We start from the raw sequence: 23,710 nt of genomic DNA on the forward strand, positions 1-23,710 counted from the left end.
TGGTTACTATTTACATATCACACTTACTAGCTCCATTCAATAAGTACAATTGTTAAAATTAGTATTTTAAGATTTAAATGTAGGTATATGTGATATATATTCTAATGTGCATGTGATTGGACATCAATTATGATGGAATTATCCCTCTAAAATTCACAAAAGATGACATCACTATGGATGAGTGGGTGCGAGATACATCAAGATCCCTAATAAGAGATCAATATGAGATCCAATGTTGTTAATCTACTATAGAGTTATTTTCTAGGCATTTAGTATATTCCTAATCCCTTATATCAATAGCATATAATGTAGGTGGCATGCAATGTGGTGGGACATTTTGGAGCTCATTTTTGCAAATGTACACAAAAGAAGGAGACACCATATTAGATTACAATGCAGGATGTGGTGATCTTGCATCAATAGTGCTAGATTCCAATAGAAAACTTGCATGTATGTATTGCTTTATTGAAAATGGAATATTTTTAAGAGAAAAGGTAACATGTTAACATAAACTTGTACAATATTTGATCGTAATATAGTTCTCTTTTTTGTCATACTAATACATGTGTGGTCGCCTTTCCACATGCGCATATACAACTTCCTTCCACAACTCGAAAATTAATTGTGTTCAATATGAATGGGGTACTTCTACATAAGCGGCCAAACCAAAAGGGATTATTACCAATGAAACTCCTAGAAGTGGGCAAGTATTGGGTGATTTTGCAGCTAGGTCTAGCTAAGTTTTTGAAGGAAATTCATTTTTTAACATTGCCATTTGGAGCTCAATGAAGAAGGACAACCTAAGCGAGCTACTCCAATTGATTAGAAGTGAATGTGTAAAGCTGTCAAAGCAACAAGCACCAACATTTATATTTCAATATGGACAAGACAGGTGCAAATCAACTCCGACAACCAATTGTTCTGGAAGGAGTTATATAAAGCCCCTTTTTTTGAAATGTTTTGATGACATTGATTGGCCACACTTTAGCCAACAATGACACTATTTATGGATAAAAGCATGGAGAAGATGCAAAGGAACCCATCTAACACTTTTATATGTCCAGTCCCATTTGAGGACAACCCCATGGACACTGTCCTCTTGGAGCACATGCTTCCCTACTTGAATAAGGTAGTATGCTTCCACGGTTCAGACCTAGAATTTATTAGGGATCACTCATTCCACCCGCTAGCAATGGAACTCAATTGATATTTGATGTGCACAACAAATATGCACTTTTGTAATTATTTGATTGTATTAATTTTCAAGTGCAATGAAATGAGGATGGGAGAGAATAGGAGAAAGAGAGAAAATTGTACAAGTGAAGCAAATTGTGTATGTGGTTTCACACAATTGCAATATTATAAGATGTGTTAGTAAAGCATGTGCAAAGAATCGAGGGAGAGGTAGAATGTAGACATATGCACGTATGTGATGTATATGTGTGCAATTGATTGAGTAACAATGAGATGATGTTGTTATCTTTATATTAACTATTTGAACAATTTGAAAAACAATAGGTATCGCACATTTTCTAATAAGTGTAACAAACTATTTAACACACAGTTTCGGACATCCATTTCAGTTCGTGAAAGATTTCCTGATTTTGAGGAGTTGATTGCTCTTCTAATTTCTGAGGAGCAGAGAAATGGTGGTGCATCTTCTTCAGGAGGAACTTCAAAAGAAACTGTCTTCTACTCAAATGCTTGAAGAGGTAGAGGACGCCGATTTGGAGGCCATGGTAGAAATCAGAATATGCAGCAAACTCAAGAAAACCAGTCCTATGGAGGAGGACGTGGTAACTCTAGAGGCAGGGGGAGCCAAAGAGGTCGTGGTGGATGGCAAAGAGGGCAAAATGCAAACAGCAATGTTGAATGCTACCACTGTGGTAAAATGGGTCATATGGCTAAAGACTGCTATAAAAAGCAGAATGATATCATGAATTGAAAACTGCAACAAGGGAATTATGCATCTTCTAGTAGACAGGGTGATGACATAAATGAGCATTTGTTTATGGTACAGCACATGAACAATTCTGTGACAAGTGCAGAAGAAAGCAACGATGTGTGGTATGTTGACTCAGGTGCATCAAACCACATGACAGGTCATGCAGAATGGATGGAGGATGCAAGGAAAATGGAAAAACCAGGATTTGTGGTGATGATGATACTGCACATCCTATTGTGCAGATTGGAAAAATTCCTTTGTCTATGCAGGATGGGAAAAAGAAATACCTGTCCGATGTATTTCATATCCCGAATATCACCAAGAATCTGGTTTTTGTTGGTCAAATGGTTAAGCGGGGCTTGCAGGTCAGATTTAATCCTCATGGATGCTTTGTTGAGGATATGAAAAATAAAGGTCGCTTGATAGCAAAATGAAAGAAGAAGGGCAGAATGTTTACGTTGGATGCAGACATGTCTGAATTGAGTGCAGCAATGTTTGCACATGGGACCGGTGTAGTTGCAGATATTGATATCTGGCATAAACGCATTGGTCATGTTAATGTACAGCGACTTAAATCAATGCAGGCCCAAAATATTGTTGCAGGATTGCCTAAATTCAAGGTTGCAGAAATGCGTAAGGTATGTGAAGCCTGTCAGTTTGGAAAACAGGCAAGGAAACCATTTCCTAGACATGTTCAAGAGAGTAAGAAGCCATTGGAATTAATCCACTCTGATGTGTGGACTACTAAAGCTACATCTCTTGGAGGCTGTCATTATTTTGTTACTTTTATTGATGACTATAGCAAAAAAGTTTGGGTGTATTTTATGAAAAAGAAAAGTGAAGTTTTTGGGCATTTCAAAACTCTTAAAGCTATGGTTGAAAAAGAAACAGGCCTGCAAATAAAATGCCTAAGGTCAGATGGAGGGGGAGAGTACCTCTCAAATGAGTTTGCAAGGTTCCTGCAGGAGCATGGCATAAAGCAGCAATATTCATGCAGTCATACCCCACAACAAAATGGAATTGCAGAAAGGAAAAACATGCATATTGGAGAGGTATCTCGTGCCATGCTCAATGAAAAAGACCTGCCAGATTTTTATTGGGCTGAAGCAGTTGCTACAGCAGTCTACATAATGAACAGGACTCCCACTGCAGCAATACATGGGATGACTCCGGAGGAGAGGTATACTGGTAGGAAACCAGATATTTCTCATTTGAAAATTTTTGGTTGCATTGCCTATGTACATGTGCCAGATGAGTTGAGATCCAAGTTGGATCCAAAAGTTGAGAAGTGCATCTTTATTGGTTACTCTCTGCAGCAAAAAGGGTATAGATGCTATAACCCTTCTACTCGTAAGTTTACAGTGAGCAGAGATGTTGTTTTTGATGAGATGAGTACCTGGTATAAACCAGTAAATGTGATTGATGATGTAGATGCACAAAATGGTAATGCTGCACAGAATTCACAGCAGCAGTCACAAAATATTAGTGGACCTGGAGCGTCCTCTAGTAGTGATTCACATTCTTCACCATAGACAGGCAGATTGAGATCAAGAGAATCTTCTCAAAGCAATGCAGATAGTGGTATGCAGGTATCACGAAAAGGAAAAGAGAAGGTTGATCAGCCCATGTTTGATGTGAATGCAGGCGCAGGTCTACGAGAGCTAGGTATCCTGTGGATAGGCTGAAATATGATGGATTTACAGTCATTCACTATGCATATATGGTCAAAGTGATACAAGAACCAGAACCCACTTCTTTTGAGCAAGCCATGGGAAAAGAAAAATGGGAGAAAGCCATGGATGAAGAAATGGATGCCTTGGAAGCAAATGCTACATGGGAATTGGTACCTTTGCCTAAAGGTAAGAATGCAATTGGTTGTAAGTGGGTTTATAAGGTGAAGCACAATGCAGATGGTTCTGTGAATAGATACAAGGCAAGATTTGTAGTCAAGGGGTATGCACAAACATATGGCATTGACTATGAAGAAACATTCAGTCCGGTTGCAAGGATGACAACTGTAAGAACAGTCATTGCTATGGCTACATCAAAGGGATGGTCTTTACATCAGATGGATGTAAAGAATGCCTTCTTGCATGGTGATTTGCAAGAAGAGGTCTATATGGAGCAGCCACCAAGTTATGTGCATGTTGTTCATCCTGAGTTTGTTTGCAGGTTGAAGAAAGCTTTGTATGGCTTGAAGCAAGCACCTAGAGCATGGTTTGACAAGATAGGACAGTATCTTGTCACTATTGGCTTTCAGATTTCCAAGGCAGATTTCTCACTTTATGTGAGAAAAACAGAGAAATGTATTATGCTACTTGTCATTTATGTTGATGATTTGATTATGACACGTGACAGTGGTGAAGATATCCTTCATGTAAAAATGCTATTGAAGCAGAAGTTTGAGATGAAGGATTTGGGAGAGCTGCGTTATTTCTTGGGCATTGAGGTGATTAGATCACCAAGTGGGATACAGCTCTTGCAGAGGCAGTATGGATTGGACATGCTATCCAAATATGGGATGACAGGCTGTAAGCCTATTTCAGTTCCTTTGGAGCAGAATGTGAAGCTGAGCGCAGATGCAGGTGAGCTTCTGGAAGACCCTACTATGTACAGACGTATAGTAGGAAGCTTGATTTATATGACTATTACCAGGCCAGATTTGAGCTGTTGTTGGATTGGTAAGTCAGTTTATGCAGGCTCCAAGGAAACCGCATTTGGATGCGGCTAGACGCATACTCAGGTATGTGAAGTCCACATTGCAGTATGGACTATTTTATGAGATTGGGGTTCAGATACAGTTGCATGGATACACTGATGCTGATTGGGCTGGTAGCATTTCTGATAGACGATCTACCAGTGGATACATGTTCTCTTTTGGGAGTGCTGCAGTCACTTGGAGCAGCAAGAAATAGCCTACAGTTGCCTTGTCGAGCACAGAGGCTGAGTACAGGGGTGTAGCAATGGCTGCATGTGAGGTAGCTTGGTTGCATAAGCTACTTTATGATATGGATCAGCCTACAGATGGGCCAGTTGTCATTTATTGTGACAACATGAGTAGTATACACTTGACAAATAACCCAGTCTATCATGCTAGAACAAAGCACATTGAGGTGCATTATCACTATGTGCGGGAGAGGGTTTTACTAGGTCTTATTGATCTAGTTTATGTCAGCACAGAGGATTAGGTAGCTGACATATTTACGAAGGCATTGGACGCAGAGAAGCTGCGCAAGTTCAGAGACCTGCTTGGTGTGCAGGAATTGGGATTGAGCTCGAGGGGGAGTGTTGAGATATCGAGCTCCACTCGTGATATGCCAGGGTGACCGTTGTGCATTTATGTCACCGACATATCAGTTTGCAGATGCGGTTGGTACACCGCCCATGAATAATAGCTAGATGACAGCTATCCTTATCTACTCTAGTTCGTGGCTCAGTTAGTATGCCACCTTAGTTAGTTGAGTTTGGTTTGAGACCCATATATAGGGTTCTTCTATTTCTATGTACGAGAGTTCTTTTTGGCTTACACAACTAAGAAGAGGAAAAACTGTTTTCAGCCTCCATCTCTGTGTGTATTCCCCCATTGTGCAAGCAAGAAAGCTTCAAGTGAGACTCCTTCCTTCTCTCCCACAATCTTGACAATATGTGCATATGTTATGGCAGCTAGGATACAGGAGTCATGGGATACACTGACTCTGACTATCCGGGACATGCAGATAGTAGGAAGTCCACCTTTGGCTATGTGTTCACTTTTGCTGGAGGTCTTGTTTCATGGATGTCCAAGGTGCAAAAATGTATGGCTCTTTCTACTATAGAGGCTGAGTATGTTGCAACCCCACTGAGGCTTGCAAAAGGAGGCCATTTGGTTGGGTCATTTGGTTATTAACCTTGATATTGCAAATACTATACCTACACTGCATTTGGATTCTATGAGTGCTATCCAGCTAGCCAAGAATCTGATCTTTCATGTGAAGACAAAACACATTGAGGTGAGGTATCACTTCATTCATGTTGGGGTTGTTGAGGACAAGTTTGTTGACCTTGTCAAGATCTCAACTAACCATAATCCTATAGACTTGCTCACGAAAATCCTCTCTACAAAGCGCTTTGTCGTCCTTAGGAAGTTGATTGGCATTGGATGAGATGACGTCTTTCCTCATCCTCTTGTATCTATGTACATGTTGTATTGTCTTTTTCCTTTTTTTCTTCTCATTCCTCTCACTGAGGCAAATTCATCTTTAAGTGGGAGGTTGTTGGGGATAAAGGTGCCTTCGCTTAGCCACTCGTGTATTACTACACTGACAGTACCCGCACTTGCACACTGCAAGCAGTGGGCGTCTATCATTGTCACTTCATTCTTTATTCTTTCAATGACATTTGAATAAAGGGAAGGCCCATCACACATTGTGACTCTTAGAGTTCCCACATTGTGTGTGTTTCTCTCTCTCTTGCTCTTGCTCCTTCCACCATAGCTCTTCTCCCGCTTGTGCTTCCACTTCAAGGCTCACCTCCCTTCAGAAACCCTCCAAGATTTCCATCCCTTCACTAATACCGGGGACTCTAGCATCCCATCCCGATTCATGTGAGGGTCAAGTAGTTCCTAGGAGCGATTGAGAGCTTTATGACTAGAGCCCCCCTGGCACTCTCGCCTCCTCCTACCTAACGGATTCCTCACTGAGTGACCTATCGCCATTGAGGCCGGTCCGAAGCTCCTCACAGTGGTACAAAACAATCCCCCTTGGAGCAAGGTTCCACGTCTAGCCGTAGGGGAGGCATAGTGTGATCTTTCCTGCCTATGGCCAACAATTCATGTGCAGCCCTACCCCAATCCGCACTTAGCATGATTTCAAATGCTTTTCCAAGTCAATTTAGACTTTAGAATTTGTATCGACAAATTCTTATCAATGTCCAACAAGTCCCACAGACTTCTGATATTTATTTAATTTTCTGATACTTATAGTTTCAGGGTTGTTGAGTATTTAATAATTGTTTTCACTTCAACATTCTCGATATTTTAGGTTAGGTTTTCTCACTGACTCATATGTTGGTCAACTCATTATATTGATGCTCTGGCTAATATAGTTATTAATATTAACATTGCGTGTGTTTTCAATAAGAAAATAATTTTTATTTTATTCTACTCATATTCTATGGTTTAATCAACGCGACCATTTGTCGAACTTTCAACGTTATCTAGAAAGATCAATTTTCATTTAGTTATGTCCTAAGTGCAACACTGATTGTTTTTTTGAAAACTTTATTTCAGACAATGCAAAAATTATAAGTGCAATTTTTCTTTCATCTTTCAGACATCGAATTATATTAGTATGCACCTAATTTATGCGTGTCTTTTCTCTTATTATGATCACATGCATCATTAATGAAATAACAATAAATAACACGAAATAAACTATAATTAATAAATTTTCTTAATAACAAGCGTATTATCATTTTCCAAGTAAAAGAGCCTTTTCACTCAATAGTTAATTATTATATTACTTAGGTTATTTTCCTAAGCAGCAGTTTATATACATTTTCTTTAGAATGTATTTGTAATCATTTAAAACCAAATATAGCAATAAGCTTATAAACATTATTTTTTTTCCAAACCAATGAGATGTTACCTCTCTCAAGTTTATTGTAGCGGGGTTACGCCAATTCTTACTGTATTATTTTCTCCATCGATCGTGTTCCTTGCTTCCCTTGCTTCAAATGGGCTTTTTGAATTTCTGCGACCTCGTGGAGCCATGGATGTCAGGCGAAATTGACATGGTAGTTCAAGAAGAGTTGATGGTCATCTAGAAAAGTTTCGCCAATGTTTCACTTAGCGGTATGGTTGTATGGGACGAAGGCGTAGCACAAGGTAGAGAAAATGAAAATGAGGTAGAAAGGGGGTATTTTCCTCCTTCAAGGATCAAGTTTCAATGGAAAAGAGAAGTGGAGAAATTTTTCCATCAACAGGAGGTCTTCCTTCTTGCTTTCTTTGTGAAGGAGAGGGGGTATATTTATAAGCATGAGGGGGAGCATGCAGTCGACTCATTTTTTTGACTACTTGTCAAGAGTCAATTGAGATTTATGAAAAATGCATTTTGATTGCTTACCTGTTGGATGGTGTCATGGGGATGATTTTTACATGCTTTCTCTCCCTCCAAGCATCAAAACGTCATGAATTTTGGCCTATTTTTTCAAAAACGTTTTTTTTTCAAAACGACTTCATCTGGTGGTTTTTAGCCAAGTTACCTCATGACTTATCTAGTTTATAAAGTCATGTCATACTCTTTGATACTTAACTTACTCAATATCATGCTTGTTCTTGTGCATTCTTTGTCTACTGATTAAGGCTTTTATGATTTGTCTTGCAGTTATGAAATCAATGCGATCTTTGACGTATTAAATAAAATCGAGAATGCTAAATTAAATATAATGTAGGAAAATTTATGATCAAGCCGTCATAATATTATTTACGAGGTATCTTTGCTTTTTGTTGGCTAGGAATATTGAGGCGTCTTCTCGTGTCGGATTGCGGAATTGATTTAATACAAGTCTCGATATTAAGAAAATTACGTGTGGTCACTTATGTGATAGCTCAATGAGTAATTTTTAAAACGTCTCAAGCTCGAGTTCATCTCTTGATATGAAGTGTTATGGTGGGAATATTCCATCCTCTCCTCCTTTGAGAAATTGAGATGTCCTCATCTCAAAAGAACTGGGGAAATTGTTTTCCTAAAGTTGTCTCTTCTATCCATGTGGCATCCTCCTCATGATAGTCTTTCCACTGGATAAGATACTCTCTAATGGTTATGTTTCTTATAGGTTTCTCTTTTACATCTAGGATCTTATCAGGCTGGAGTTCAAGGGCTCCTTGACTAGGCATTACAATTTGCTAGTCATCAAGAATATGATCTTGATTTGCCACATAAGCTTTCAGAAGACTAATGTGAAATACATTGTGGACTTTCACATGATTAGGAAGTTGCAGTTTGTAAGCATTAGCTCCTAGGCATTTGAGAACCTTGTATGGTCCACAATACCTTCTTGGACTCACCTTTTTGAACTTTCCCAATGCCAGAGAACTCTTCTTTGGCATATACAGATGAAAACCATGTCTCCCTCTTGGAAGATACGCTCTTGCCGTCCTAGATCAACATTAGCTTTCTGGCGGTCTTTGGCAGCTTGGATGTCTTGTCTGATAGTTTTGACTTGATCATCCATGTCTTCTAGCATTTTCTTAGAAGTCTCAACCTTTAGGGTTGGATCAAATAAATTCAATGGCGTCAAACAATCTTGCCCATACAATGCTTGAAATGGAGTCATTTGAATACTTTGGTGATATGACACATTGTAGGAAAATTCTACTAAGGGAAAATTATATATCCACCTTGTCGGTTCTCTGGAATAGTAAGCTCTCAGTATATCTTCAATGACCTGATTAACCCGCTCTGTTTAACCATCAGTTTGGAGATGGTAAGTTGTGCTAAAGCAAAGCTGGGTTCCAATTGCTTCAAATAGGCTTCTCTAGAAATGTGACGTAAATAGAGAGTCACGATCACTAATGATCTGTTTAGGCAATCCATGAAGCCTAAAGATTTCTTTCACAAACAGTCATGCAATATCTAAAGCTTTGTAGTTGGTCTTGACTCAGATAAGATGAGTGACCTTTATTAACATATCCAGAATCACCATGATTGAATTATATCCTCCTTGAATAGAAGGTAAGCCAACTACAAAATCCATACTGATGAAGTCCCATTTCATTTGTGGAATGTCAAGTGGTTGGAGCTTTCCTAGCATTTTGACACGCTCAGCTTTCACCCGCTAGCAACTTAAGCATTCAGTAACATATCTGAGTACATCATGCTTCAGTCTTTCCCAGTAGTAACTTTTCATGACTGCATTAAGAGTTTTTGCATAGCCAGGGTGTCTTAAGAATAGGGAGTCATGGGCTTCCCATAATATATTTTTTTTCAGCACTTGATTGAGGGGAATGCAGAGCCTTGTCCTGAAATAGGCAAGTCCATCATCCACAATGAAATTTTGGTATTTGACTCTGAGCTTAGAATCAATGTCCTTAACTAGGATTTCTCTAAGCATTAGTTGATACTTAGGATCCTTGTCTGTCTCTTCTTTGGTTAGCTCAATGACTGGATTGCTAGGCATTGATATCATGGTAGCTAAAGTCTCTCCTTTAGATGGCTCTTCCGTGATAAGTGCATTCAGAAAAGCTTTACGACTTAATGCATTAGCAGTCACATTCTCTTTTCTAAAGTCTCTCCTTTAGATGGCTCTTCCGTGATAAGTGCATTCAGAAAAGCTTTACGACTTAATGCATTAGCAATCACATTCTCTATTCTAGTTCTGAACTTGATTTCAAAATCAAATTCTTGCAAGACTTCAATCCATCGACATGTTGGGGTAAAAGGCCCTTGGGCCTACTCATGTATAGTGACCGCCCATATTCTTTATTCATATATATGAGATAGTGCAATAAGGCTATCATATATCATTCTAGACATCACCTACATTGTGTGTGCTCTTCTCTCCCGCATCTTCCTCTTCTCCTTCTCCACTGCCCTTGCATCCCCTTCAACTGGTATAAAGAGCACCCTGCCACGGCACAATATGAACCACAAACCAGCTAGGTAGAGGTTGCAAATATATTGCTTGCTAGCCATGAAAACCTGCAAGAAAACTCTCCTTCTTCTCACCAAAAACCATGCTCTCCAAACACTCAAGAGGAAGGCACACAAGAAATTTGGCAATTCTTCCATCCTCACCCTCTTCCTCTTCCTCACTCTCCATTAGATTTGGCAAAGGAGCACAAGAGAGAGAAGCAAGGACAAGAAAGATGAGAGTTGTGCCAAAATGAGAGAGGGAGAAATGAACCGTGAGAGGAGAAGATAAAGGAAGAGAGAGGGTGTAACCACCTTAACCTCCCACCTCCTCAAATCCCACGGCTGCAACCACCCTTTTCCTTCTCTTGCATTATAAAATCAAGTTGCATACATTGGCTAAGGTATAAAGACCCTTCAATTTTTGGAATGAGACAAAAGGGTTTGACCTTTCCTTTCCCTAGCAATATTTTATAGCGTGTCTCTTTTGGACTACACATTTTACATTACTTCATATTTGATTTTTTACAAAAGAGTACAAAAGCAAAGTGTCAATTTGCAAAGGATGTTTCGATGTTTAGCACATTTTTGTGCCTATATTTGCACTAATTTGCCAGTCATCATTCCTCCCACGCTTAAGTGTGAAGCGTCCCTGCGAACAAACTTGAAGAAGAACCACGATCAGCTCTCGGAAAAATCTTCATCTTCATCTTCGGTCGTCAATCTTCATTTCTTTTCTTCAATCTTCTTTGAATTGTCATTGGATAGGGAAATAAAACAACCACACAATAGAAAAACACAATTAGGTCGTAAAGCCTAGGTAGCAAACACCCAAAACAACAAAAACACAAAGGATAGGGTTTTCCAACAAATTGAATGCAAGACCAACGTCACACTCAAGTTAGGAAAGAAATAATAACTACGCCATGAAGGTCTAAAAAGAGACCCGAAAAAGATAAATCAAGAGAGTACACCCTTACAAAGGATATTCCATTGGAGTTCTCCCACCCAAAAAAAATGTGTTTGAGAAAAGGAAAGGGAAGTTGGCTTTATAGAATATAAAACAAATAGAAATAGAAAAGAGTCTTGCATTTATTTTGGAGAAAGGTGCTCTTGGTGTGAAGGGTATGTAAGAGAAGATATGCATGTGAATGAGCCTTAGGAAAGGTTTTCTTCATATGGGTTTGAAATCTGGGCTTTACTATGGTTGAGATAATGTAAAACGTCATTAAAAATAAAAGAAATTGCAAGATAGGATAAGGTCAAAAATTCGCCGCCGTTACTGTCAAAAACGTGTCTTCGCAGCGGCCACAGACACACGAACCACTCCATCATCAAAGGGATGGGCCGAGATGATTCTGCCAAACGATGGATGATGAAGGAGATTCTGTCTACGTAGTACAGCCGTGGGTTGACAGGCGAGGGTTGAGAAAAGGGAGAAGGTGAAGGATTGGATGGTTGTCGCATGATGGTGGAGTAGTTTTAGAATCGAAATTGTTGGAGGCAGTCATGGAAAAGCTTTATTTTGTGGTTTGCATAGTGATCATTTGCATCAGCATCTCCATCGCTTCCTCTTCCACATCGCATCAGGATCTCCATCGCTTCCTCTTCCACATCGCATCAAGATCTCCATCGCTTCCTCTTCCACATCGCATCAGGATAATAGACAACCCCCACTGCTGGTGAAGCCCCATGGAATCGCAACTCGCAACACAGAGAAGATCAAGACTATCTTATGTTCGTTCAGTTTTTGAATCTCACAGGAGAAAGCTTTGAAATTAGATGTGGCAACAACATTCATGATGGTAGGAGATAGAATGAGTCGATTTGTTGAAACAAAGGCACGAACTACACAAACATCTTCCTCCATTGGACCTCTCTTTGACATTACAAAAATACAACCCCATTTTTCCATCGAGAATGCAACCTTCTTCATTGAAGTTCTTCATGCTTCAAAATATGCCTTCTTGCAGATTTCATAACCACCTCTTCCCAGCTAGTGCACCAAATGAAGAGCACCCTGCCACGGCACAATATGAACCACAAACCGGCTAGGTAGAGGCTGCAAATATATTGCTTGCTAGCCATGAAAACCTACAAGAAAACTCTCCTTCTTCTCACCAAGAACCATGCTCTCCAAACACACAAGAGGAAGGCACACAAGAAATTTGGCAATTCTTCCATCCTCACCCTCTTCCTCTTCCTCACTCTCCATTAGATTTGGCAAAGGAGCACAAGAGAGAGAAGCAAGAACAAGAAAGATGAGAGTTGTGCCAAAATGAGAGAGGGAGAAATGAACCGTGAGAGGAGAAGATAAAGGAAGAGAGAGGGTGTAACCACCTTAACCTCCCACCTCCTCAAATCCCACGGCTACAACCACCCTTTTCCTTTTCTTGCATTATAAAATCAAGTTGCATACATTGGCTAAGGTCTAAAGACCCTTCAATTTTTGGAATGAGACAAAAGGGTTTGACCTTTCCTTTCCCTAGCAATATTTTATAGTGTATCTCTTTTGGACTACACATTTTACATTGCTTCATATTTGATTTTTTACAAAAGAGTACAAAAGCAAAGTGTCAATTTGCAAAGGATGTTTCCATGTTTAGCACATTTTTGTGCCTATATTTGCACTGATTTTCCAGTCATCATGGTATCAAAGCTTTGAATCACAGCTTGATCATGGAGCTTGGCCCAGCATTACTTCAGCTCTGATTGAAGACTTAGAGCTTGGAGCTTCAATGCCAGCCATGGCTTCTTCCCCCCGAGGTAAGATTTCATCTCCCGCCTCTCCTCAGCCCTCATAGGCTCTTTGCAGGTATTCATTGGCTTCATTGGGCACCTTGTATGCCCCCATTTGCCCCCTTATCCTTAGGATAACCACCATGCCCCACAGAAGCAGCTTGCATTTTTTTGCACCTGTTTCAAAATCTGGCTCAAAAATCCCATTTTTTCTCATATCTCGAACATCTGAAACCCGATTTAGGCAAGATAAGAATTTAACTTGGGGTTTTGGCATGCTTTGGATGCAATGGAGATGTTAGATATGCCAAATTCTGATCACATTATATATATATATATATATATATATATATATATATATATATATATATATATATATATATATATATATATATATATATATATCATGCTCTTAGCTTATGTGATGCTCTCAAGGCTTGGTATTTGATGCCCAGATGCTTTGGGGATGTTTTCCCAATGTTTTGAGATGCTTTTGGGGCTGAATTTGCTCATCCATTGACTGTTTTACACAATCCACAAGTAGCCCAAAATAGGATAGCCTCCTGTTTACATTTTATGCTTATGCTATATGGTCATTTGATGCCCGATTATGCACGATTGGTGCCTACGCATATGAGAATGTATGCCTATGGTTTTCCTATCGATTTGAGCTTGGTTTGAGTACCAATTTGCTCAGTTTACATAGGTTATTTGTTGCTGGAATATTCAAGGCTGAAGCTATTTATGCTATAGTTGGGTTATGCCTATTGGTCATGGGGTACTCCCGGCTATTTGAGGTTATGTATTGATGTATTTGGATGATGCCACATGGTTCTTTTTGCTCCTGGAATGCTTTTGAGCAAGAAGTAGAGCTCAATTATATGGTTCGCTGTCAATTTTTTATTTGCAGTTGGCATTGCACTTATGACTGCTTATGCCTAGGCTACCCATGTGGGTTTATGTCTTAGTGGATGCTTCTGGGTTTCCTCTGCAGTATGGCAAATGTTTGGTTGATGCAGACATGTATTGAGTAGAGCTGCTTCATTGTCTTGGAAGAGTTTTATTGAGCTTTGTATGCTCACTAGTGCTTGGATTTATTTTAGGTTATTTTGGTTGATTAGTGGACTTTACAGTGCTTGGGCGCTGCAATTATGGCTTTCTTGCTCCTCTACTATTGTCTAGCTTCTATGCTATTTGGGCTAGTGTTGCCCATCCATGTTAGAGAGCAGATGCTATGTATGCTTATCCATCTATGCACATGGTCTATTGTTGTATACCTTACAGAGCCACTTATTTGGATGTTGTTGTACAAATGTTTGGGCTTCTCCTGAAGCTTGATTCTTGTAGGATGCTTTGCCACTTGTCGGGTCTTTACTTGACTTGGATGTTCCTAGGTGGCATAATGTACTACAGAGATATGCGTATGCCTATGGTTATGGGCTGATTTTATGGCTGAATACCATATGCTCTTATGACAGATGTCTTATGCTTTACCATACTGTGGTTGGTTATTCATGCAGTTGGCTACGACTCTTCTTCATGTGGAAGCTTTTACATCCTTGGTTAATGTCTTTATGTCCTCCCGTCCGTTGAGGTTTCATGAGCCTTTGCAGCATGCTTCTACCACTGATGTACTTACAAATGATTGTCTTTATGAGTAGGTTCCCTCCATTGGGATAGCCCTCAACTCCTTGAGCTCCGTGGATGCTATGGATAGCCCTATTCATGATGACTTGGATTCCTCGTCGTCTTCTACAGGTTCTTCAGTTATAGATGTTGTATGCTTCCATTGTGGAAAGCTTGGGCATGTTAAAAGAAAATGTTTTAGACGGACAAAGACAGAGATGGACTCGACATGAGCAGAGAGTCAGCGATGCAGCAGGTATTACCACTCTTTCTAGTGGTGAGATACATGCAGTTACCCATGATGATGTACTCGAGCATGTCCTCATGTCATCTAGTTTCCCTACAGCTTACTTGCTCAATGATCAGGCCCATGCCTTTGATTGGCTTTTAGACTCTATGGCATCTTGTCATGTTACCCCTCATAGAGCATGGTTCTCTTCTTATAGGGAGGTTGATGGATGTATTGATCTGGGCATTGAGCAGACTTATGCTATTGTTGGTACAGGGGATATACACCTAGCTTTGTCTAATGGGACTTCTCTTATGCTCAAGGATGTTCTACATGTTCCCATGCTTAGTAAGAGCTTGATTTCTGTCAATCAGTTGCGTCATGTAGGTTACTCTGTTTCTCTTCAAGATAGGTCGTGGAAGATCTATCATGGTTGCTTGGTTTTGGCCAGAGGTTCTAGAGTTGGTTCCCATTACCCAGTGCATGTCTCTCATGTGGAAGATTCTATGGTTGCAGTTATCCAGATACCACATGCATTGTTATGGCATTATCGCCTAGGCCATATGCACCACAGAGAGATGGAGATCTTGTCTCATTCAGACTCATTACTGCCTCCTATGTCACTTACAGATATTGATGCTTGCATTGATTGTACTCTTGGTCTTTGCAGAGCCCCCTTGGCTTATGGCGATCGTACAAGGTATGCTCCTCTACATCTTGTCCATTGTGCAGTATATGGACCTATGCCTTCCCAGTCACTTGGTGGAGCGTCATACTTTGTGACCTTTGTTGATCATGCTACCCACCATGTTTGGCCTTTTCCCTTGGTGCAGATTGAGGATGTTGCAGTTATGCTTGACAGGTTTATGGTTTCTTTTGGTAGCATGCCTAGGTACTTACAGATGGATTATGAGAGTCATGCTCTCTCTCCCAGCTTTCGAACATCTTGTCAGCAATATAGCATTGATTACTTGTGCCCACGGTATTATGGGATTGCTCATGGCATGTGCCTGACCTTACAGGCAAAGGTTGCTTCTATGCTTACCACAGGTAGGTTGTCTTATGGCTTTTGGGCAGAGGCCCTTATGAAAGTAGTCTATTTGGTTAACAAGATGTCGTGCTTGACCTTGGATCGTATTACACCCCATGAGGCATGGAGTGGCATGTAGCCCTCCTATGATTACTTGAGGATGTTTGGGTGTGCCAGGCATCTGTACGTATGCCACATGAGCCTATGTCACGTAGATGTATCCTCCTTGGTTATGGAAATGGTGACTTTAAGGCCTACGGATCATGGGATTTGGATGCCCAGCAGGTCATACGCAGCCATCATGTTGTCTTCTATGAGATGCAGACACCTCTCAGGCCTCTTGATGAGCATTCAATACGCTTTATGGCTGATTTTATAGCAACTACATTGCCATCATAGCAAGCTGTTTATGTTGAAAATGAGGCACTTATTGGCCTATATGATGTAGCTATGCATAGCAGTCAGGGTCAAGATGTTGGTGGTCAGTTGCTAGACCCCTTGTAGGCTCAAGAGAATCGTTTTCTTGTAGTTTTGCAAGCTAGACAGCCAACCATATGTCAGTCTTTCGCTTCACTGAGGCCACATGTACTCTTGAGACCGCGTTGAACGAGTATTCGAGATGTTGGTCCTCTTTCAATGATTGAATCTGGAGAGTTTGACTGCTCTCCGATGTCTTCTATACACCACGCTGATGCTATACACGACTCTAATGCTTTACAACTGTGCACTAATGAGTTGTGCTTGCTTCATGAGAAGCATTCTTGGATTGCTCCGTTGTATGGAGATGCGGGATTGCTTATCTCTCCTAGATGTCAAGGACTCAAGGATACTTGACTCTTCTTCTGCCAAAGGTTCCCGACACTTCTTGCACATCTCTCTTTCTGATTGGGAATTGGGTGAGATGTCATGATTCCTCACATTGTCTTTTTCTTTTCTTTTCTTTTCTTTCACTCCCTAGCCACATTGGCCTTTTAGTGGGAGGTTGTTGGGGTAAAAGGCCCTTAGGCCTACCCCTGTATAGTGACCGCCCATATTCTTTATTCATATATATGAGATAGTGCAATAAGGCTATCATATATTATTCTGGACAGCACCTACATTGTGTGTGCTCTTCTCTCCTGCATCTTCCTCTTCTCCTTCTCCACTGCCATTGCATCCCCTTCACGACGCTACCTCATGTTGAGGTTTGGTTGAGTAAAGGTTCATTTGAGACTTTTGTGGTTAGTGAGACCAAAGTAAACTTGCTTCCAAGTAGATAGTGTCGCCACAATTTGAGAGAATGGATCACAGCTAACAACTCGAGATCATGGGTGGCGTAATTCCTCTCATGGATTTTCAGTTTCCTTGAGGAATAGGCTATAAGATTACCTTTGCTGCATAGGCACACAACCTAATGCAAGAGAACTTGCATCTGTTATGACCTCAGACTCTTGACTTAGGTCACACAGCTTTAAAATGCGTACTATTATCAAACTTTTCTTGAGCTGCTCAAAATTGCTTGCTCAATGGGTGTCCACACAATAGTTGTTTGCTTTTTCAGCAAATTAGTGAGAGGTACAGCTATTAGGTATAATTTTTTATGAAAATTCTATACCATCCAGTCAACCCTAAAAAATTTCTCACCTCCTTAATTGTCATTGGAGGTTGCCATTCTTAAATATCTTTAACTTTGGTTGGGTCTACAGAGATCCTTTCAGCAAATACTATGAATCTGAGATATTCCATCTATCTTTTGAAAAATGCACACTTCTTTTTTTTCAAAAGGGACCAACTTGGTATACGAGTTTAGATGCCGCAGAGCGAACCAACTTCAACGGCCTCAAGAATCTCTTCATCAAGAGATTTGCTGAGCCTAGATACTCCAACAATCTGCTAGTGTGACTAATGAATGTCAAGTAGAAGGAGAAGGAGGACATTCACGATTACGGGACCCACGTGAGGAGTCTCTTCAAGAGAATCCCTATGGGCAAATGACCAACTGAAAGAGCAATGTCAATTGTATTCATCAGCGGAATTCAAAATGAGGAATTGTATAAGGCTTTGGCAGGCAACTCAAGCTTGCAGCAAGACTGCAATAGCTAGGGTTTTTGAGAAAGCCATCAGAGTTGATGACCAGTTGAAAGAGAAAAGCTCCAGGAGCTTAAACTCAGAAGAAACCAACTTGCAGAGCTCAGAGAGAGCTTCAACCTTTAGTGAACGATCAAGTCCAACCACCCAAGATAAGGGGAAAGCCACCGAGACAAACCAGAACTTGTGGCTAATGTAAAGATGGAGATAGCCAAGCTGTAGGACATGTTGAGACAACCAACGCACCCACACGTCCAATGTGTGTACTGTGGCGGAAACCACTTGCCAACCGAGTGTCAAAACCCTAGGTCAAGACCTTGTGCTAACTGCAGTAGGTTCGGACATGACATCGCGCATTGTAGATTACCAAAAAGACTTTCGTACTCGCAACCATATGGCCAGCCCTACCTAGCGAACAGGCCGCAACCATTCTTTGGAAGGGGAGTCCCATTGGCCCTTCCTATGCCTAACGACATTAAGCCGGTTGTTCCTAGGATGGACATACACCCTACAGGCATACATAGACCGCCTAGTCCCTACGTGACCCATCCACCGAGTGACACTCCAGTCCACTATGTGGAAGACCCGAATGAGGAAGAGACTTACGTATACCCTTACGTCTCGCACAACGACGAGGGCAACACAGTCCTTATGGACTATCAACCAGTGCTGATGATGGCATTAGGAAGAGGACGAGTTAGAGGCCTAGGAGGGCAGATGTGAGTTCCAATCATCTGCTGGACTTGTGGTCACCTAGGGCATGTCTCATCACACTGCCCTGAGAGGGAGTAACAGAACAGAGACAAAGCTGACCTAAGTGCATTGAGTGCGGGATCACTCATCTCTTCGTCGACTGCCCAAAGCGAAAACCATCTTCGAGTTCAGCCAACGTGCCATCTGTCCCATTGGGGATGTTTGTGTCGAGAACCTTGATGGGGAGGCCACACCTATCCCATTGCGGGTCATGACTCGTGCCCAGATGATGCAGGTCGGCATATCACTGCCAAGGCCTAGCAACCTCGATGTAGCATCGATAGGGAAGAAGAGTCGTTTAGGCGGAGAAAGAAGAGACCTGAAGCTAAGGTTGCACTGAAAACTGAGAGTGCTACTACTCTGCCTACTGGAAAGAAGGTCATTGATGTAGAGGCAGAAACTTCAGCCCCTAAGATGGCCAAAAAGGGAAGTGCTAAGGTAGGGGAATACCGGCATCCGAAAAGCCAACTAGAGGCCATAGAGAAATTGAAGGAATGGGTGAAAGAGGCCCAAGAGTACCTAAAGGACGCTGAGCCCATCCTAGAGGACGAGATTGATGATCTCTCTAGCATTATCATGTTAGTCTCACCCCCTCGACCAAAGTCAAGGGATGCGACCACACCACAAGCAGTACCGCTTAGGCCAAGTCTTGATGTTGCAGGCCCGCAAATCAGCCATTGGCCAGGACAATTTGGATTAGGAGAGAGACGACAACCAACGACCTCCTTACCACGCTGGTAACCACCCCTGTGCCGCTAAGTCTAGGAGACCTGCTTAAGCAACATCCCACCCTATGGCAAGACCTGAAGCTGTGGGTTGAAGGATCACGAGAGCAAGATGCTAATCTGCAGACGACCATGATGCAAAGACATAGATATCGACTCTGACGCTGCACTTTGTGCCAAAGTCCTTGCATGTTAATGCCTTCTGGGAGGGCACCGAGATGCATGCAGTCTTACCGGTCCTAGCCCTAGGCGACACAATGAGAAAGGGGATCATAGACACGGGAGCTAGGGTTAGTGTGCTTAGCCACGCAGTGCTTCAGACTTGGGGAAACCCACCTGTTGAGACTGCTAAGTCACACTAGCAAATGATATGAGAGTGAAACCATTTGGGGTGCTAAAAAATTGGCAAGTGAAAATCACAGGTTTCCAGTTCTCGATTGACTTTATAGTCATGAAGGGTGTGGACTACGATATCCTATTAGGCCGACCCTAGATGCGCAATGCCAGAGTTATTGAAGATAGGGGTAACAGCTTAATCTTCCTTGGCAATAGAACGGACGCCGTGAGGATAAAGATGGACACCTGGAAGACCTCACCAGTCGACTTGGATGCCATCTCCGCGATGCTTAAAGGGAATGCTCAAGTCAAGAAGTCCTAGGAACCTTGACCAAGTATATTCCATGCCTAGAGGACGAGCGAGATTGGATGCATGTCCTTGCTACAATTGACCTGCCATTCTCGGATCATGAGGCATACGAGCAAGTCATCAAGACAATCAATAAGTCTAAAGACGCACCCTCCGTACTAGTTTACATTATGGCAAGAACCCTTCAGGGGAGACCTAAACCTGTCACCTTCCAAGTGCCAAATAACAAGAGGGAACTCCAGGAGATTCTAGAATATTTAACGGGCAAGCTAGCTGTCAATCCAGCAACAAACTTCAAACCACTCCAGGATCTCTTAGATGAATCCAAGTGGCAATGGACCAGGGTGCATGACTTGAACCTCATGTACAACTGGGTCCTAATCCTCAATCAAAGACAAGAGATATACCAAGACCTAGGAGACGATGAGCAATCTGACGAAGAGGACTCCAACGACGAATACGAAGATTGCTAATCTTTCAGTGACGAAAGCGAGGGTGAGATGGATACCGTAGAATACGACACTGAGGGACGGGAAATAGAACAAATACGGGCAGACTCCAAGCCGCATAAAAAGAGTGTCTTCAGGAAAGAGTGAGGGGTCATGCGCATCGATTGTGATCATGCCTAGTTGGAAGACGTAGGAGCCATAGATTTTGATCAAGTAGGCCTAGCCCAATCTGATATGACACCAGTGCTTAGGACAGAGTCACCATCTAAGTTGCGACCACCAGGGGAGACCACCTCTTCTAACGAAGACAGGGAGTTCGACTCTGAGTCGGAGGTAAGTTCAGATTGCGGCCCAGAGATACCTAGGCCAGCCAGACCAAACACACCAAGGGGGACCTACCCGTCCACTTGAGGCACAGATGGTTGAAAGAGGAAATGATAAAACAACCCAGGGACACATGAATGGAAGAACAAAGAAAACCACAAGACCTCCCTAAAAGATTTACGAAATTCAAGAAAGGGGATAGGGTAGTGATCCTGTTGGGTGCCAAACATCAAGGGCAAATGAGTGAACCACAGACTAGGTATCGCCCATAGTCATTGTCATGAAGAAGAATGGAAAAATCAAAGTGTGCATCAATTACAAGAAGGTGAACGTTGCTACTAAAAGGGACAATTATCCATTGTCGTACACCGAGCACATGCTTGAAAGAGTGGTTGGCAAGGAAGCCTATAGTTTTCTAGACGGCTTCTTAGGATACAATCAGGTGCAAGTGCATCCTGCCGATATGCATAAGACTGCCTTCGCCACTGAATGGGGCGTTTTTGCTTACATAGTCATGCCCTTCGGGTTGACTAATGCCTCCGCCACCTTCCAACGCCTCATGTGCGCCATATTTAAAGACATGCTTAGCAAAGAGTTGGAAATCTTTGTAGATGACTTGTGTGTTCACTCGACCTGGAGAGAACACTTAGACAAACTCTGAGCAGTCTTTGAGCGGTGTCGCCTATATCATCTCTCCCTGAACCCCTTAAAGTGCCAGTTTTGGGTAAAGCATGGATGCATCCTAGGGCACATGGTGTCAAAGAATGGCACTGCCACACTGACTTCTCAAAAATCAGGGTTATTGTTGATCTTCCGCCCCCAATCAACTATAAGGGAGTTCAATGCGTCTTAGGCCATACGGGATACTATCAGCGGTTTGTGTTGAATTACGCATTGATTGCTAGACCTTTATACAAGCTGCTGATTGTCTTTGAATGGACTGAAGCATGCCAACGAGCATATGAAGAGTTGAAGAAGGCTCTAACCACATCACCGATTCTACGAGCCCTAGATTGGACCATTATTTTCCACGTGCATATCGATGCCTTTGCTGTGGGGGCAGTGTTGTGCCAACCTAGCAAACACAACCTGGACTACCCAATGAGCTTTGCTAGCAGACAACTCACTAAGATAAAAATGAATTACTCAACAACAGAGAGAGAGGGCTTGGCCATGGTGTTTGTTTTGAAGAAATTCGAGCATTATCTATTGGTTACACCCTTTATCTTCTTTGTGGACCATCAAGCCTTGCTATATCTAGTGAATAAACCTTGCGCTACTACAAGACGCATAGCTCAGTGGCTCCTTCTGCTTTTGGATTTCGACTTCTTCGTGGTTGTACGAAAAGGAAAACAGCACTACATGGTTGACCATATGTCACGCATCCCCACGGGAGAGGCCGCTGGAGAAGGCATTGCCGATGAATTGCCAGATGTCCATCTCTTTAACCTTTCCAGCGAGAGAGATTTATTTAAGACTAATATAATGCCATATTGGACAGATGACATAGTCCAAGTGCTTGAGCACGGACTGCCTGAGCGACTGATAGAAAAGGCAAGACTTAGGCGACTCATCCTCAAGATCCAACCCTACCAGTTGATAGCAGGCCAGTTATATCAACTAGGGAAAGATGGACTGCTGCGTAGATGCGTGTGTGAGCATGAGATGCACAATGTGCTCTCAGAGGCGCACAGTGGAATCGCTGGTGTGAACTTTAGCAGAGACACAACAGCTCATAAGGTGCTACAGTCTCAACTATGGTGGCCAATGCTATTTCGTGATGCAGCATGATTCGTTAAGCATTGTGATGAGGGTCAGTGGACAAAGGTCCCGATTTGCAAGGATCAAATGGAATTGACCCCAATCATTGCACGACAACCCTTCGAAAAATGGAGAATTGACTTCATAGGACCCATCAGCCCAGCTGCACAGTATTCACAGGCCAAATACATCATTGTGGCCACAGACTACCTAACGACTGCCAAGTTCTTGTGGGAGCAGGTGATTTCACGATTTGACTGTCCCATCGAACTAGTCAATGACCAGGGCACACACTTCATCAATGAAGTGATAGCGTATCTTCTATCCACCTTTCTAATTATCCATCGAAAATCCTCTCCATACTACCCTCAAGCAAACGGCCAGGTGGAATCCACGAATAAGATTCTTGTAGATGTCCTAACCAAAGTAGTATCTGCTTCGTGCAGTGATGACTGGGGTAACAAGCTGATGGCAGCCTTATGGGCTTACCATACAGCTTATAAAATGGATGTCGGCCAGACTCCCTTTAGGTTGACCTACGGAACTGAAGCGATTCTCCCTGTAGAGTTCTTCATTCCTAACCTGAGAATAGCACTTCAGGAACGATGGGAAGGAAAGGAAGCATGGATGCAATGCCTGAGCTGGTTTGACAAGCACGTCAAGCAGTGTGATTTTAAACAAGGAGACTTAGTACTCCTGTACTCAATTAAGAGGCATAAGCAGAAAATGAAGTTTAGAGGTCTTCGACCTTTCAAAGTTCATCCAATCAGTCGAACTAGCAACGTTGAGCTCGAGACTCTAGACGGG

This window comes from Lygodium microphyllum, chromosome 20 (genome assembly GCF_053477565.2).
Source record: "Lygodium microphyllum isolate KBCC chromosome 20, Lygodium_microphyllum_v1.1.10, whole genome shotgun sequence".
Lineage (NCBI taxonomy): Eukaryota > Viridiplantae > Streptophyta > Polypodiopsida > Schizaeales > Lygodiaceae > Lygodium > Lygodium microphyllum.